The sequence below is a fragment of the Protopterus annectens genome, chromosome 9.part0 (genome assembly GCF_019279795.1).
Source record: "Protopterus annectens isolate FY-2018-M chromosome 9.part0, PAN1.0, whole genome shotgun sequence".
NCBI lineage: Eukaryota > Metazoa > Chordata > Ceratodontiformes > Protopteridae > Protopterus > Protopterus annectens.
Window position 1 is genome coordinate 515,529,633 of NC_056743.1, and position 18,813 is coordinate 515,548,445.

Sequence of the window (18,813 nt, forward strand, 5' to 3'; positions counted from 1 at the left end):
CTTAATAAAAGCCATTTATAACTTGCCTGCCCTCATTTTTAGAACAGGGGCTATGGAGATATTATCATGGAGTCCTAGTGGACTAATAGCCTGTAATGTTAACTGCCACCACAGCTCTTTCTACACTATCTTTTCTTCCCATAGCACCCCCCCCCCCCCACACACACACACACACACACTTTCTTCTTAACTTGTTCTAATACAAAATATGAGAAGCATGCTTTGGCACATGTTTCTGTGTGTCTATATAAAGTGTTTGAATCTTTCTTACGCTGAATATCATGTGCTCATAAATCCTTATTCGTAGCATACATTCTGTCTTGCCAATATAGAAAGATTCACACTCATTACAAATGGTGAGATGTACCAAGCCAAAAGACTCACAGTTGTAGTAACCCTGACCTTTCACCCTTCTGTTCCTACTTGCAATGTAAATTCTTTGTTACTAATGAATGTACATTGAGTAGAGTGCCCACATTTGAAAGTTACTCTTTTTTATGTCCTACTATATTGTTTCCATAATTATTCTCTAGTAAATGTTTTTAATTTTGAGTGTTTCTATATACCACTCTTAAAGGTTCCTTCAAGATCTCCCCCAGATCCATGAACCCTATAAATCTTTCCCATTCAGTTGCTCTCACCTTCTTAGCAAGTCTGGAATTAGCATTAAATTCTAATACCAAAGCTTTGCCAAAATAGTTTTCCAAACTGCCCCCCCATACCTAAAATAGGCTGAAACTTAGTTTTTCTTCCTATTTGTATTTCTTTCTGGACTTCAAGAATCAAATCCACTGGGTATCCCCCTCTCTTTGAAAAAAGAATTCAAGTAGTTTACTCTCTCCTCCATAATCACTTTCCTCCAGTACCATTCTACTGGCACGTACATATTGCCCTTTACGGATATTCCTCTTATAGTGAGCTGGGTGCCCACTATTATAATGTAAGAAGGAAATGGAGAAACTTTTTTTTAATATATTTTAGAATTAAATCTACCTTTATTCTTGTTGCTCTCAACATCAAGGACTTGAAGCCTTTATTTAGAAGCATTGTGAGTGAACCTTAAAAAGGTTGTTTGCAGTTTTTAAAAACAATGTAAAAATTCTTCTAAAACTTCATAAGTGCCTGTCCATAAAATACAAATGTCATCTAAAAATCTCCTGTATAAACTCCATTGGCCCTTGTATAAAGAATTAAAAACATATTCCTCTTCCCATTTGGCTAGAATTAAATTGCCATAAGTAGGGGTGCATGCCATCACCATTTCCACCCCTTGAATTTGTTGATAAAATTCACCTTTGAAAAATACAAAATTGTATTTTAGCACTAAATCAATCAAATTCAAACATAGCAATTAATCATTTTTTGTGAGTTCACCATCTTCAAAGTTAATTTGTTTTAATATTTTCATTCCTGCCTCATGGGGGAATGCTACTAAATAAATCAGTAACGTCTATTGTAACAAATGTAGTATCTTCACTGTACAAATTATCATTGAATTCCCTCAAGAAATTCCACAAATCTCTTAAAATCATTCTTCTTTTTAACCATAACTTCTTAAGCTTACCATCCACAAACCTGGCCAGTGCTAAAGTTTTAGATCCCTCTGCTGACACTATAGGCCTTAGTGGTGAATCTATTTCATCCTTATTGGTCTTTGGTATTCCAAACATTGTGGAAATTCTTGGCTTTTCAACTTTCAAATACTTGTATGTTCTTTCATCTATAAGCCCTTCCCATAACATGTCATCCAACATAATGTCTGTTTTTCTATATGGTATGTTGATTTCATTTTAGAAACATTTATATATTTATTAGTGTCCTTCAAGATGTCATTCATTTTCCCTTCATATGTGACGGAGACCATAATCACAGTTTCCCCTCCCTTATCTGGTTTCATTACCCTGATTTCTTTCTAAGTTCAATTAACACTTTTTTCTTTTTTCTTTAAATTTGCCCTATATTTTACTTTGGCATATTTCTTTCTAAGTCTATTTTCCACTACGCATTCAATTTTTTTTAACTGAGAATATCATCTACTATAATAGCACACAAGAATACCCAGAAAAAATTTGCTCCATGGCACGTTGAAAGACTTCACTAGCAGAATTTATCCCAAATGACATTCTCAAAAATCTGTACCTGCCAGAGAGTACTGAATGTAGTTAGCAACAAGGATTTCTGGTCGAGCAAACTTTGCCAATGAGCACTTTGCATCTAAGATAGAAAGTCAGTGGCATTTGGCATCTGTGTTGGAACTTCAACTGCGTGCATTGGATTATGAGGCCTTTTTACTGCTTTGTTCAACTCTCATGATTCAGTGCATATTGTGATACCAGCTGAGCTTTTCTTATGAGCTGCCAGCATGGAGAAGACCCATTCAGTAGGTTCATCAAGTGTACAAATTACACCTTGTTGTACCATTTTATTTAGCTTTGCTTTGACTCTGTACTGCATAGCTACTAGAACTCTCCAGGCTGGCTTGACAACTGGGCTGACATCTGGGTCTAACTTCATGGAGTACACAACTGGAAGCTTGCCTAGTTTGTCTTTGAACAGATCAGCATCGGTAGAGAAAATATACCGGACAAAATTAGAAATGTGGTCTTTTAAACTAACATAATGGACTTTCTTATTAAATGAAGGCGTTCCCATTTTCAAACTCCCTCTTTGCCCTAATAATGACTGGGTGTGCCATTTGACCACATAAAAATAACAAGTCATATCTTTTCCCAGCAGAGCAACATGAAAGTACTACTGAGCCCTCGATTTGAATTTCTTCACCAACATAAGCAACAAGCTTCGCACACTTGTACTCTAGCAAATGTTTCTGCAGACATAACATTGCACTTTGAACCTGTGTCAACTTTGACCTCTATGGGTCTTCCATTTATTCGAACAGTACAAAAGCCTTCTTTCTTTGCCCATAAATCTAGTGCATTGATTGTTTCACAAAGCAGTGACACACCATCAACATAAAAAGTAAGGTCATAGCATTCTAATTGATCAACTTGTTTCTTTGAATGTTCCCTTTTATTAAAAGAATGTGTGCCTTTTGATTTATAAATGCTTTTGAAATGATTCTACTCATTACATCTGTGACATTGCTGACCAAAAGCTAAACATTTTTCCCTTTTAGGCTCATGACTTCCTCCACAATTACAACAGTTGTCTATGAAACTGGGTAGGGGCAGATGCTTTGAGTTTGCTGATTCACTCTTGTGCTTCACTGAGACTGTGCATTTCCAGAGGACGCCTTGGAACTTGTTGGAAAGCTAAGGGGTTTCCTAGTGAGTGTTACATTTGTAAGCATATTTGTGTGTTTTTCTGCATTCTCATATATCTGACAAATCTCAATGGCCTTATTCAAAGTTAAATAGCTGTCACAAAACAAAATCTTTCTCGAAGCATCGTCTCTAATATCGCATACAAGTCTGTCTTTTATCAACGCATTGCTTAAATCTCCAAATCTGCATTTGTTAGCCTTGTTTCTCATATCAGTTATAGATGCTGCAAATGTTTCACCAGGCTTTTGATCCCTTGTATAAAATAAGTGTCTTTCTATTGGAGCATTCATATGGGGGCTACACATTTCTGTAAATTTACATTTTAAACACTCGGGGGTCTTCCCTTGACTCAGCCAGTACAAGTATATGATGGTTTTCTTCCTCCTGCAAGGACAGCAGGTGCATACACAAATGAACACTCCCTTTCTGTGGCTTCTGACAGCTAAATTAAGAAGAATAAATGCATTTGTATTGTCATCTTTATGAGAAAATGCAGCCTGTATGAAAATATTGTTCTCTTGTTCAAACATTCTCCAGCTTTCTGCAATATTATTATCAAACACAAGTGGAGATGGTTTTTGAAATCCATCTGCCATGCCAACAAATTGTCCAAACACACTAAAAAATATGGCCCTTGTAGTTATACATGAACATGCACACAGCCAGCACTTGTAATAACATTCAAATGCACAATAAACTCTTCAAAATGCTTTACATTGTGAAATATGCTTTGTAATGGCTGTATTTTGTGAAATAACTGTACTGTAATACTGCACGAACATGCAAACACTTCATATACTTCAGACAACTCTGATAGTTTTGATTAATGTGAAAAAATAGTGCTTAGTGAAAAAATGTGGTGTTTCCCTCATTTTAAATAATGTGGGAAGAAATAGCCAGGGAATTGTTATGGCTAGGCTTGTATAGGCCCTAGGGCTGATAGCCTAGTACCAACCTATGAACCTATGAACCTTATGCGGTTAGGACTGTATTTCAAACATTTTCCATAGTTATTTCAAATATTCCTGTTAATATATCATAATATCGGATATTTCTGTTACTTAGAAATTCATTTAGAGTGTTCTGAATGCCTTGTTTCATATTTTGTGAATAAAAAATAGTTTGAGCAAGTTTTCATACCTGAAATTCATTTCTGACCTATTTTTCAAGTTATACGTGCAGTAGGGATGATTCACTCCTGTATATTCCTCCAGTGTTAACAGGGTGCCTCTCTGTCTCGAGCAGAGGAATCTGGATCCCATTCTGTCACCATCTCATTTTTAGACATGCCACTTCTGACACCATGTCAGTTGTCCTTCTCTAGTATAGATGACAAACAGGCAGGGTAGTTTGTTTATATGATTTATTACATAGAAACACATCAGGATGGATAGCAGTATTACAAATTATAAACGAACCGATTAACAGACAGACTAGACAGACATACATGCTTACATCTCATAAGCTTACTCCAAAATGGCAGTCACGCTCGCATGTGTGCAGTATTTAAACACTTGTGCAAGCCCCTAGAAAGCTTCCTAAAGCTGTACACACACACTGATCTACACTTCTCAAGATTCAGAAAGAATTACTGAGGATCACTGTGGTCACCCCTTTTTGGCCCAAAGTTGGTTCGCCCTTTCAATGGAATTGGCCAATGGCAATTACTACAAGCTTCCTCACATGAATCTGTTTAATGCCACATCAGGGGTGAATGGTATACCCCAGCTTAGAGCAACTGCAACCGACAGCCTGGATGCTTCTATTTTGATACCTTTTAGGCACTTATTCTATGAGGATATGCAGCAAGCATGTAAGGAGGTGGTGCTTAACCAGTAACAGAGGTCCCAAAAATGCTAGCACCTCTGGTTTTGAGATATTTGTGTGACTTACTTAGAGATGAGTTGTCATGTATTTCAATCAGGGTGCATTTCAGTGCATTTAGCCATGGGTGTCCCTCATTCTTTTCTTTTTGTGGTCAGGCAGTTTATGAAAGGAGTGCTGCATGTTCCTCCCTGGGGTCTCAAATTTGTTCTTGAAAAATTTGAAAGATTTATGGCTCATTGCCTGGAAGACTATTTTACTCATTGCTCTAACATCCGTAAGGTGAGTCTCTGAGTGTCACACTCTCGTGGTGTGCCATTCTCTGATTTTTAAATAAGGACAGGACTGTGTTAAGCATTTGTCCATTATTTATGCCTAAAGTTGTTTTTGAATTTACCTTGAGTCAAGCCATCAATCTCCCATTGTTATAAACTGATAAAAAACACAAAGGAGGAAAGATTCTACAGACCCTGGATGTGCACAGGCAGGTCAGATACTACCCTGACAGAACAAAACCCTTTAAAAATGCTGAACAGATGTTTTTTTTTCCGATATATGAGCTATGAAAAGGTAACTTATCTCAAAGCAAAGAATTGCCATATGTTTCTCCTTTTTTGTTGTTTTTGTTACTCCCACCATGTTAAATTTATTCCAGGCAAGATTAAGGCTTGCCTGACTAAGCCCTTATACTCTTCAACGACATATTGAAAAGAGTTGGACTCTAGAAGCATTCTAGAGGCAGCAACCTGATCCTCTGTTCATACCTTCACAAAGGACTACAAACTGGATTCCTCTTCCAGGTTCAGAGCAGGCTTTGCTAGGACCATTCTTTAGGGGTTCCTGTCTTCTTATCTCTCTACCTCCCAGGCACGGTAAGCTTTGAGAATCTATCAAAATACTGCTGAGGCAGTGAGAATGATGAATATAGTACAGTTGGTCAGTCCTACTTACCAATAACAGCAGATGTCTGAATTCCTCAGTGGCAGCATACACTTGTCATCCCCCACATTGTTTGTAGTTGAGGAATTTGATTGTTGTTGGATTTGATTTTATATGGAATTGTAATTGGCTACAAATTTGTTCTTGCTAGATAATTCTGCCTTCAGGTACTTTCTTCTCCTTCTTTGTGTAAATGAAAAAGCCTGAACACTCGCTTCCTGTCACAGCTGAAGGCTTCTTTTCAGGATTTGGTCGGCCAATCATATGTCACAAGAAGAGAAAGGGGGACAGGAGTTTGAGCCTTTGAAATCTGTTCAGTACTGGGTTACCTTAGAAGATAACCCAAAGTGCCACTTAGGCAGTGACGAATTTAAACAGCTAATGTTACATATAAGTAAGTGCTTACACAATTCTACTTTCACAGACATAATTCATTTCTACAGAAAAAGTTATGATTTTTGTTTGCTTGAATACATTTTTCTACAACTTTTTTTTGCATGCTGTATCAGAAAGACATCTATATTTTATTACAGATTTTCATTTTTTTCTGAAAACCATTTGCATGTTGTTTATCTTAGTATTACTTGTTCACAATGTGTTATAAAATAACCCAATAATTGTATAAGTATGGTCCAACTACTGGCAACTGAAAGTGATGCTCTCTTACCAAGCCAGTCCCATTGTCTTAAAATTTCTCTGATCACATTATAATCAGCATTGAAAAATCCTACAGATAATACTTTGTGGTTTACCCTCATCAGTAACAATACAAATGTGTCTGTAGCTATTGTAGTACATATATCCTAAAGCTTAAAGATACTCATTTGTTGGTCTTTAGTATGAGGTATGAAATAGCATCAAGAGTCTTATCAGTAATCAAGTTACATAATATCTCAGAGTAACATCAAGAATTTTATAATTTCTGGAATTGCATATCACATAGTTCAAAAGCATGCTTCTGAGCTCTTGGAATAAAATAATACAGTTCCAAGTTCATACAGGGGAGGTGTAAATTCCCACAAAATAGTGAGCAAGGTTTGTCTTAGAGTTTTAAAAATGGATGTAAACTCTTCATTCTTTGATAGTTAAAAGCTGAAAACATATTAAGACATATTTTGATTGTTTGAACAGAATCTTAGTATCTGAGATTTTAGCTTTTTATAGTTAGGAATCAAAATCAAAGATGATGCAATATTATAGTTTCTTATACAAAGTCCTCTGTTTTTCTTGTTTGAAATCAAGGTAAGCCTCAGAAAATGTTATTGCTAACAAAGTCCAGACCAAACAAAATTTCATTAACTATTGCTAATTTAATGCCTTCAGTTTGTTTGTGTCCTTTGGCTTTTCCCGGTTAGGGGTTGCCACAGCGGAAGTCTGGTCCGCTAATGATTGGCAGTTGATTTTTACGTACCGGCTTGCCAGGCCTGACGCACAACCTTCAATGAAGGTACGCCCATTTATGCATGTCTCCATGCAGAAGACGCTCTAGCTGAGAATCGAACCGGACAGCGACTTACTGTGAGGCGACAACACTACCGCAGCACCACCACTGCGGTTCCTAATTTAATGCCTTCAGTAATTAAACTTAATTATTCATAAAATGTATTCTTTATAATTTCTTGCCTTATAAATCAGTTGTTAAATATTATCTGAGCAGGGTCTTATATCAGCAAAATTTCATCTAGGCACTACAAAAAAAAAAAAAAAAATTAAGGATTAATTAAGATTGTTTATTCCTCGATTAAATTGGTGGCCACCTTAGGTGAAATACATCACTTTCTTGATCAGTTCCTGTTATTCAACAATGCATTTAAGTCCATTAAAGGTTGCATTTGAACACCTATGCTAACAGTCTAGAATAGAAACTGGCAGATTTATGGGGCTGGCATGATACTATACAGCTCAAATGGCTAATGGTTGCTTATGTCAGACAGTGTCAAAAGGAATGCAAAATGTGCCTACATGACATCACAATAGGCATCTGGAATGTCATAGTAATGCCATCACAGTTAACAAATGTAGCTGTCTCTGAATAGTGTTAGCTCTCATAATCATGTTGGATGATTCATCTGCATTTATCCCTTGTGGTGCAAAATGACATGTCAGTCTTCCGTCGTCTCTATATGTCATACTGGCATTTTTCCTTCATTTGGCTGGAGCTTGCCCTACAGGATAAGCAACATTTTTCCAATGCTTACACCATACTCATACTGTATGTTTGTGTGATATCCCTGCACTGGCCCAGTAATCAAGGAGCCTCAATCCTTCCCACTGGCAACAGTGGGCAACATACACATTGCGAGGATGACAAGTACACACACAGTGAAGTACAATTTACCTAAAGAGCACACAGAGATCACAGTCAGTCTGGGGCTGGTTTTGCCCTCTTTCTCTAGACCCCTATAAGACTCCCCACTGGCATAGCTATAGGGTTGAGATCTCAGCTGAGTTGTCATACCAAGATCTCCAGTACCATCTCTGTCCAACCAGTGCTTCGTGTCCCTGCCCAAGTAGCTGACACACACTCCTTGAGATATGATTTATATATAAACACACAAACACCTGGAAAAGGCAGGCACAGGTTTACTAGCCATGCCCCCTTTTGTCAGGACAATAAGGTAGTTTTCACTGCCACCAGCCAACTCTTATCAACTACGTTAAGACCTTTAGCAAAGGGTGACCAATCCTACTGTGTAATGTTACTATTAATCCAAATGAAATGGTAGTCTAACCAAGAAGAAGGCTGTTTAGGAGTAGCCTGTACAGTGTCCCCAAATAGATAAGAGAAGTAGTCTAAGAGCTTAAATATCTGTAATCAGACCAGCCACAATTGAAAGGTTTAAATATATTTAATAAAAGAACAAGAAAATATTCTATAAACAAACAGTTATTTCAGAGTTCAAAATCACAGGAAATATTGAAAACAACATTGCAGGACAGTCGCAAATAAAGAAGACATCTAAGCTACCCCCAAATTTACTACAATACCACCAACTTAAACTGGCACACCAAATACTATACTGTCCTGAAAAAATCCCTGCTCTGTCCCGCCTCATAACCTTCTACAACCCTAATAGGTGATTACGATCTACTAATAAAGCCCTCTTAGAAAGTGTCCAATGTATAAATAGCTTGGGTAGCTCCCTCTCCACCAATGAAGTTGCCAAAAACTGGAATGTCCTGCTTTCTGACCTTAGACTTCAAACATGTACAACCACCTTCAAAACCCAATTAAAATCATACCTACACATCAATCATTTATGTACCTGCAAAGGACCTTCTTGAACTCCCAATCTGCTAATGGAGGGCATTTGTAGGAGGCCCTCTCTGTTCTCCCATTCTGCTTATGGAGAGTCCACTCAAACAATCTACTGTATTTTTCCCTCTCTCTTTGCACATATTGCAATATTGTTTGCATGTTTATATAATGCTACTTGACTATAAAGTAGTACACTTATTCTTGTATATAATTCTTCTGTATTACTGTATTAACCTTTTACGTTTGTAACCTGTGTTATTGCTATATCTATTGTTTATATTCTGTAATTTTTGGGGGGCTTTTCCCCCGAGGACTCCACTGAAAATAGACACTAGATGTCCAGTTGGACATTCCTGGTAAACAAATGTTAAATAAATAAAAATAAATACATTTTACTTTATTCCTATCTGAATCTAAAATAGTTTCTATGCCCTAAAAACTAACTTAACAGCAACAACAAACAGGCAAAAGTGATGAGTGGATGCTCTTGTTGGGTCAAAGGCAAAATAATAAATGCACAGTGTCTCTCTGAGAGAGTTCATAAATTAATATCCAATATTATTGCTGGGCTAGTTTGGATGACATCACTTTTTGTTACCTGAATTTAGTTCCCAAGCTAAATCCCCTTTGTCAGACACTAACAGAATTTAACATCTCCCTGTGAAAATACACAACCTTCAGATGTTTGCAACTGCTACGAGACATAAAACAATAAAACACTTACTAAACAATTCAGAAGACACCCTAGTTCTAGACATCCTGTCTCCTTGCTGGATTTAAACTTTTATGGCACAATAATAAAACAATTTAATTTCAACTATTTTCTCTGAATTTTTTTCAAGTTAACCTCCTCTGTTCCAGTTTCCATTCAACATATACATCTAAACAGTCACAATAGTGCAGGTACATTCCTGTTCTATTCCAACAGGGCATGCTGTGGTTACAGTTTAGCTCAGTATTTTACACACAAACTTCTGTATAAATCATATCAATATTTACAAATGACATAGAATTTTTTACAAAATTCCCAATAGCTGGGCTGACAGTGTGACATTTGTATGTATTTTTCTTTTGTTACGAAGTTGCAAATTTGCAGGGGAGATAACGGAGAAAAGCTCTACAGTTAATCATTAAAATATACAGTAACAAATATATTAAATTCAGCAGATGCTTATACTTGGCAATAAACAGATGTAACCAACTGTGTAAATGTGCTGTTTAAAAGATAAAACAAGACTGTTTTCCAAATTCATTGCTTACATGTTCTTTTAATGTCAGGACTATTCTGCTTATTCAGTTTGTTAGTTGGTTGATTAACTAAAAGAAGCCAAACAACACCTACAAAAAACAGTGTTTGCACAGAGGCAGCCCCCCTCTAATTATATATGCCAACTCTGAGATCGCACTACAGTTGAGAACAAGCCAATTTCCCAGATCCCAAATATACTGGGATTTTAATCAGAATGGTTCAACAAACTAAATTGTCGACCATATGATCTGAATCACATTGGTTTAGACCATCTTTTTTATTGATTAAATATAGAGAACCCATTTTAATTTATGAAGTTTTTTTTCATCCAAACACTGGATGGACTGCTGCGAACATGAATAATTATTGCCTTTGGAATGTCTTAATATTTTCCATAAATGGAACAAAGTTATTCAAACAAAAGAAAATGTTACAAATGTAAATGATGCTGTGAAAGTGTTTTAACATTTAAAAAATCAGGGTAAGTGTGTTACACTGAATATTGGTAATTTTAATTAAATAGTTTATGATGTACACAAGAAACCTCAAACCAATATAAAAGTTAATGAGAGTGATGAATTTAAACTTTGCAGAGTAAATATCATTGAAATGTTAATAGATTCAGTAGCAATAAGCATGAATACTGTTAACCCAGAAATATTTAATTCAATCCTTAATTCTTTTTTGTAGTAAATTTCAGCAAATACACATTTAGCCTGACCACATTATCAGGATGGAATTGTCCTTTATACTGTGGAGCTATGCAAGCAGATTAAAAATTATAAGTGGTTTTAAACTGTATGTGATGAAATTAATGTCCAAGACAAATTTTGTTTCTGGAAAAAAATTGTATAAACCATTTTAATGCCAATTTTAACAGCATTTGACAAAACATGTATTGATGAAATTAGGAGTGAAATTCTAAAATGTATGTTAAAAAATAAGTAATAGAGTGATCCACATTTAGGTAAGAAAAAATCCTAAAATAAGATATATGAAATTTAGTAATCGTGTGGGCCTTGTAATTATGAATTATTCCATAATAAGGACAATATTAACTGGATTTTAAATAATGAAAGTAGTTATCAGAGAAATGAAAACATTTATTTACAAGGTATATCAATATTTTGATTTAGAGCTATTGCATTATTGAATTCAGAAACTCATTTAAATGAATTTACTAAGGTAGGTTATTCCTCTGGTCTAATAACCCATCTTTCAAGCTAAAAATTTAACTACAGGGAGTAAGATTGAATATATAAGTATTCACTTTGATGAAGGCCTCAAAGAATTGGTAATAAAAACTAAATCTTGCATAAGGGATAGTTGATATTTTTTTGGAACCAATGAAATATCTGGCTTGAAAACCAAAGTACTCTTGTGGAACTATCCATGTTGAGTCATTATGCTTAAACATACCTTAGAAAAAGGAATACAGAGGGCTCAGAGTACATTTTCGGCATCTAGAATTTTAAGATTATGTACATTCACTGAGTTAACATTGAAATACTTTTTTTTACTTTAGAAATTAATTTATATAAACAAATAAGAGGAGTGGCAATGGAGGTCAACATGGTCCATTCTTATGTTAAGTTGGTGCTCATAACTATAGGAATTTGAAAATATAATTGTTTATATGTGTAATAGATAAAAAGATTTATTCTTTGGAAAGGTAGAGAAGTCTTACTTAAAGATTTTATAAACTATTGAAATTTAATAACTGATTTTCTTTTTGGAAATTTACAAATAGTGGGGAAAGAAATTGGTTTTGGATATGTCACTGAAGGCAAATACTATTCAGAATGTTACATGTTCTGTTTTTTTAGAATACCACACTTTTTAAATATGTATTTGGACATGAGTATTGGACGTCACTTTGTATATAGAGAAAATTGTTATTAAAGATCATGCAATGAGCTAGAAAGTGGATTTAACGTGTTTGTAGAAAATTTATTATGTGAGGTAGAATACTCCAGCTGGTTAGGCTACAGGTCATTATTGTATAATCCTATGTTTGGGGATAAGGAAAATAAATGTAGGAGCAATAACAAAATATTCTTTAGCTTGCTTAATCCAATATAATTTGGATGTACATCTAGCTAATAGAAGAAATTGGAAAATGTATTCAAGTTGACTCTAATTTGCTGAAATAAAAGTAGTAATCAAAACATGTATTGTCCTATAATAGCAGTTGTTATTGTTGTTTAAACAAGTCTTGTGGATATGTTGATGTAGGAAAGAGTATTATTTAGAGTGAATAACCATATGTATTGTTCCTTATTGGGAGTTGACATATAACTCAGAGTTTTGTCACAACATGCTTTGTATATCATGTAAGAAAAAACATGAGAAAATTATCAACTAGAATTTCAAAATATTTAAGTGCCATTAAAAATTAACAGCTTACGTAATGCATTGTATAAGCATGGATCAGTATATGTGACTTAAAAAAAATCACCTTTCTATGATCGTGTAGAATAGTCTGTTACTGGATACAAATTTTTGACTGGGAATAAAGAGTGAAATGGGCAGATTAAATTAAATGCTTCTTTACCTGAAATAAAATTTTAAATATTAAATCTTTATTATAGGTACATAGGTTCATACAGAAGTATAACACTATCCCTTTTTGTGCTCAAAATAATCTATCCCATTTAGTTATAGACTGGCCTTACCCCTCCCATGGTTGATAATTATGCATTACCACAAATGTGAATAACTGGGATCATATATATTAGAGCAGACCCATGCATGGGATAAAGCATTTTGGAGCTGCATATGTCTATCAGTAGTACAAGAAGCAGTCCTGGTATAAAATGGTGCATTTCCCATCCATAGATCTAAGTTGCACTTGAAAATGGGCAGGGATGATTTTTGTTTTATGTGGATTGGGAGGCTGTTCCATAGCATTGGTATACTGTGGTATACTTCATGTTGCAGAAGAAGTTTAGATCCCTAGGCTGAGTATTTCTAATGCTATTTGACTTGCTGATGTACAGTAAATCCATAAGTAATGAATCAGAGGATGCCTTATATGGCTGACACACATCACCTCTTAGTAGTCTGTAGGATACTAAGTGTACTAGCAGGTCTTTGAGTCACTCCTTGTAGGACATGTTTAGGCCTTGTATCCTTGTAAGGTATCAATTGGGCATTCTAGCTGTATATTTTTGGAAGGATGCATGCAAAAGGGGCATTATACTCCGTGACTGGCCTAATGAGGGCTTAGTAAAGGAGGACAATAAGATCCCTGGATCTAAACACACTTCCTTTGTTTATAAACTGTGCAATATAGAAAAATGTTCTTACTACAATAGACAATTGTTGGTCAAAAGTTATGCCACTGTCCACACAAGTTCCCAAATATCTGTGTCAACTCTTAGGGGTATATTTTTAATATGGTAATTCCCTGGGGTGGATGACTTCCTAAAGGACACAGTAATGCATTTATTGGCATTCAGTTTCAGGCCATGATTTTCACAGTAGCTATTTATTAGAGGCAAACCTTCCTGCAGGATGGCTAAGTCATATGGGGAATCAATGAGTGCTCCTAGCTTATAGTCATCTGCAAACTTAGTCAGCCAGAGCAATTTGGTATTGGCTTTTACTTCAGAAAAGTATATGCCAATCAGGAAAGGTCCCAGCACAGAACCCTTAGAAACTCCACTGGCAACTGGTCTGTTTGTAGAGATAACTTCTCCGATTTTGATTATCTGCATCCTGTCTGTGAGACTATTAGCAATCCAGCAGGAGACATAATAGTTTATTCCCAGTTTATTTAGCCTTCGTACTATGCCTGAGTTTGGAACTGTGTCAAAAACATTGGCCAGGTTGAACTATGCAGTGTGTACCATTTTGCCTTCATCCATTGCTTTGGTGACTTTTTCATAAAAAATCTGCCCTTGATAAATCCAAATGAATAGCCAAAATACCAGATCAATAATAAATTGAAGTGGTGGTAGAACAGCTTGGTTTCTTTCTTGTTTTCTTAGATTTTGTTGCATTTTTTGTTATTTGTTCAGTTGATGATGGCTCCTGATCTGGCTGATCTGGCCATTGCTGTTCCAGGGATATTTTGGACACCAGTTACCCAAGACAAACTGTATTTATTGGATGTACAATCAGAAATGGAATACAAGTTGACTTCCACTGACCCATGGTTGATGGTAAAGGAAGATAATGTTAGCAGCAAATTTGAACAGTTAGAGAGACTGATGTTTATGGAAGTATCACTGTTTTACGTTACTAAGTTGGAGAAATATTTAAGGCAAAATTTAACACCTAGAGATCTGTGTGTGGACTGTTTCCATGCTTTATATTTTTGTGATGAGGAAGATGACCTTTTCAAGAAGTGGAAGCAGGAATCTTTGCAATGTACATTCTGTTGGCTGTGAGTGCTGTAAATAAAAACTAAGGTCAACATGATAAAATGCAGAATGAAAGAATTCAGTTACAGAATTCACTGATAAAGTTTGATTCATTTTGTTGTTGAGAAAATGAAGGATATTAAATGTAAAATAGGGTGAGACTGAAATTTTTACACAAAAAAGAATTGAGTAGAGACCTTCAGTATTGTTATAGTGGTCTCATTTTTACATGGCAATGGAAACCTCTCCAAGGGAGGTCAAAGGTGAGATAGGTGAAGAATTGCAATGCTACAGGATACATTTCCTTTGTTTCTTTAGTTGACACTAGCTCAAGTATCAAAAATTTGCCATTTGAGGATGTGTAAATGGACGATAACACTTGAGCGGTAAAACAATCTAATAACGGATGTGATTTTTCATTTCACCCAAATGGTCAAGGTTGAAGAAGAACAACGTGAACATAATGACTGAATTGCTTCCATCAGGAAATAATTTGGACTCTGGGTCACTGAGTCAGCTTAATTGTAAATGTGACTTTCAAATGCAGCTCAGTGCTGAATAATTTCAATATTAATAATTTGCCAGATTTTAACATTACATCAGTTGCTATAAATGTTTTATTAAAGGGTATTAAGTTTGTTCTGACTAGGCATCCTACTTAGCTGATTTATTAATTGATGATAATATATTTTATTAGAAAGCTGCACTTAAAAGTATATTTTTGTGACAAATTAAAAAAGGCAGGGGCTAATGATAATGATGAAATTGAAGTGGATGATTCATGTCTGAATTTATCAGCGTATGAAACTGCATTTTTTGATGAATTTTCTGATGTCAGCAGTGAAATGGAAAATAGTAATGATGATGGTCCTGATGTGCTTAGCAGAGGCTCTGGAAAATTAACTGTGCCTGTTCTTTCGTGTATTAACAATTTTATGCCTCCTAAAACTTCCTCTGCCATTTGTCCCTTCAGAGGATAGTAAGAAAATCGAATTTGAGTTTGGGAAATTCTTACAGACTCAGAAATGTTATAATCTTAAGGATGAATAGCTGGCTTTACAACAGCTCTGGGAAGAGATGAATAAGTATTTGTTCAGCCAAGCAGATAAGGGAGGGAATTGGGTCACTATGATTTGGCTTAATTGTAAAATGGTGCATGATTTGTTAGATAATCAGATGGAATATGTGAAATTAAGGAACAGTCATGTTACCTCTTATAATCTGGCATTATCAGAAATGTTAGTGGGGAAAGCTAGTTTTTCTTGCATCCAATGATATAAAAAATATATGTCATTGATCCAGTTGACGCAGTTGACGCAGTTTTCTGTGCAATTCCAAAGATCCATAAAAATTTGTTAGACCCCCCCCCCCGGTAGACCTATTATATCAGATAAGGGTTCTTTCCTGCAAAATGTAAATTTTTTTTTAGATTTTCAGTTAAAGAAATGTTTGCAAAGCATGCTCTCACATATTAGCAATACATAACAGCCTTTTGATTAAAGAATGTGGTTTGGAATGAGAATATTTATTAGGCAACAGTGGATTTTAGTTCTTTGTATACTAACATACAACACAAGTGGGGCTTGGGGGTAGTTTTTAACTTTATGGAGAAAGGATCAAACACTTTGTTTTTGATTTCTTTGCTGGAATATTTTTTGGAGCACAACTATTTTTGTTTTGGAAATGGAGTTTTCTTGCAGGTCAAAAGTACAGCGATGAGGGCTTCTTTTGCCCCCACACGTGATATAATACATGGGAGACTTTTAGTGAAAATATTTATATTTTAAGCACGTTATGTATAAAAGATATATAGATTTGTTTTTCATTTGTAAAGGAAATGAAAGTGAATTTGTTAAATGCTTTAATGAATTAAAATGGGAATTTTCATGGTCTCACATTAAACAGGAAGTCTATTAAATAGCTGGGTGTTGCATTTTATGTGGATGGGGAATTAAATATTCAGTATCAACCCTATAGGAAGGAAACAACAATAAACCATTGTGCGCATGCCATCAGCATGCGCCCACCTTATATGATAGATTCTCTACCTTTTGGGGAGTTTAAGAGAATAATTGCTAATACATCAGAGGAAAGGTTTAATGATGATGGTCTTTTGGAGCTGAAATGTAGACTTAAAGACTATGGTTATTCCATGCAACAGTTAATGCTAAAAAGCAACTTCTGGAAGGTAAAGGCATGAAAAAAATTGGAAAACATCGTGGAAACATTTTTATTGGTGAGAACAAAAAGGTGAAGGATGGTTATAATGAAAAAAATTGTGTTACAAAATGTTCTCCTTTTTCATTAGTTTTGGAGAATATTGTCAAGGATCTTTGGCATGTGGTATGTCAAGATGAGGTGGCGGGTGAACCTTTCCCCAAACACATTACTTTTTCTTATAATAGATATAGTAATTTGAAAGAATTGCTAAGTTTTTATCAGAGACTACCTACCCACTGTATCTTTTGACAAAGGAGGTTTGTTTGATTACAGACATTGTGAGGTTTGCCCCAAGATAAAAAGCCTCAGAGAAACTAAAATCAGTGGAAAAAAACTTTGTTTCCAAGAATAGATTTGATTGTGAATCTCATGGGGTAGTGTACATAATTGGTTGTGATTGTATAAGTCCTAAATGGTATGCGAGTCAAATAAGGGAAAAGTAAAATAAAATATATTTTAGAATATTTGGAGCATATTAGAAAATTTAATTTGAAGTGTCCTCTGGTTTAGACACTGGTTTCTTTTTTCATCTGTTAGCTCAGCCTCATCTTTCTAGAGGTGGTAATTTTGCCAATAAGTTAAATCTATTACAGACAAAATTATTTTCAGTTATAAGACATTATTTCTAAAAGGTTTATATTTGTTTTTAAATTAGGTAGTAATAAAATCTTTAAACTATTGAAATACAGATTAATCAGTAGATATTTTTATGTGATTAACATATGTATTTTAGCTTGTATATAATAAAAATAATATATGTAGGTATTATATTGTTTTGTATTGAATTAAGGGATTGAATGGTAGATATAGACTGGTTTCTATATAATTCTTTAACTTTCATTGTTTAATTGATTAATTGTATAATTCATTGTGCATTAACTGGCGCCTACCTGCATATAAGGAACTTTATAGAATTATCCTGAAAAGGCAAATAGCTAAGGTACCAAATCCGTAATAAATTGAAGTGGAAATAGAACAGCTTGGTTGGTTTCTTGTTTTCTTAGAATTTTTTTTTTTTTTTTTAATTCGAAGTTCCCTATGTCCTGATTATTCCATGATGAGTCTTGCATATGATGCTGGTAAGACTTATAAGTCTGTGGAAGGTCCTCCCTTATGCAGGGTATGACTGTAGTTATTCTCCATTACACTGGTACAAAACCTGTATGGAGGCTGAACTTGAACAGTGTTGGTAGGGGTGTGGCTAAATCATGTCTCATGCCATTTAAGGTTCATTCATAGATATTGTCAGGATCCATTGATGCAGTACTTCTAGCTTTTGATAGTGCTTGTAGGACCTGGTCTTGTGTGATAGCTGGAGGTGAGCCACTATCAGATCTATCTTGAGGGATATATAGAGGGGAGATAGGGGAAAAGTTACAGCTAAACTTATTAGCCAGTAAGTTAGCTATATCTTCAGCCTCAGTGTAGGTAACATTGCTGTGATATGCTTTTGAGAGTATGAACATGACTAAAAAATGTCTTGTGATTGTCTTTGGATTTGGTAGCTATTTCATCCTCAAACTTGGCTTTAATGGATTTTATTAAGCTCCTGGGTTTTGTTTATTAACATTTTGGGAATTATTATTCTTATTTTTGCTCAATAATCTTTTCCATTTATTATTAAGTTTGTTGATGATATGGTTCCACCATGTGGGTTTGTTTCTGGAGTTT